Source organism: Mesitornis unicolor, unplaced genomic scaffold, assembly GCF_000695765.1.
Source record: "Mesitornis unicolor isolate BGI_N332 unplaced genomic scaffold, ASM69576v1 scaffold48131, whole genome shotgun sequence".
In the NCBI taxonomy this organism is placed as follows: domain Eukaryota; kingdom Metazoa; phylum Chordata; class Aves; order Mesitornithiformes; family Mesitornithidae; genus Mesitornis; species Mesitornis unicolor.
In genome coordinates this window covers 1-296 of record NW_010166689.1, presented here as the reverse complement: position 1 = coordinate 296, position 296 = coordinate 1, and positions in this window count along the sequence as shown.

Here is a 296-nt window from a genome sequence, read left to right as displayed (position 1 = left end):
CCCCCCAAGGGTTTGGACCCCCAAAACCCCCAGCCGTTATTCTGCAGCCACATACAAGAACAGCCAGGTAAGATCTAGTTAGCCCTACAAAACCCGTGCTGCTGGAAGAAACCACTGGCGGAGCAGCTCCGGCCCGTGAGAAGAGGCGCTCCCGAGGGCTGAGGGCCGGTGGGAACACGGCTGGCACAGGGCCCTGCCACCACACGCTCGCACAGGCCTGGCAGCCGCGCACCCGACCCGGCCCCTCATGGGATGTGCTCTCAGCAAGCACCGCCGGAGGTGGCGACGGGAGGCTC